Source organism: Bombus huntii, chromosome 18 (genome assembly GCF_024542735.1).
Source record: "Bombus huntii isolate Logan2020A chromosome 18, iyBomHunt1.1, whole genome shotgun sequence".
Lineage (NCBI taxonomy): Eukaryota > Metazoa > Arthropoda > Insecta > Hymenoptera > Apidae > Bombus > Bombus huntii.
The window spans coordinates 2,179,705-2,180,182 of NC_066255.1; positions in this window are offsets into that span (position 1 = coordinate 2,179,705).

The window sequence follows — 478 nt, forward strand, 5'->3', positions numbered from 1 at the left end:
TATTCTGTGCGTTTTCTACCATTCTGAGTACATGCGGCGTCTCGGATAAATCGGGATATGTTTATACAAATAATAAATTATATTTCTACACATAATATTCCACATATCAGATGTGGAATTAGAACAACGTGTTTTTCTGGTTGAAAAAAATATCAATTATCGAGAAAGGTATTTCTTTTCGTTTCGTGTGTGTTTGTATGCGTAAGACGGATGGAATTGTTTCGTTAAATACTAATTGCGAACGGGGAGCTGATTTCCGATTCCGGGAGAATTCATTACAATGTGCTTAATTCAGTCAAATGGCGTAATTTTATTATATATGACATTGTGATATTTACACGCACGAAGCATATATACAAATGAACGATGATCTAGTGTGACACAAATATAGTTCATACAATGGGTGCGGGAAAAAGGCTCGCTCATGTGAATCTGTAATCAAAACGCGAAGAAACTTGAAAATCGCTGCCGGACGTCC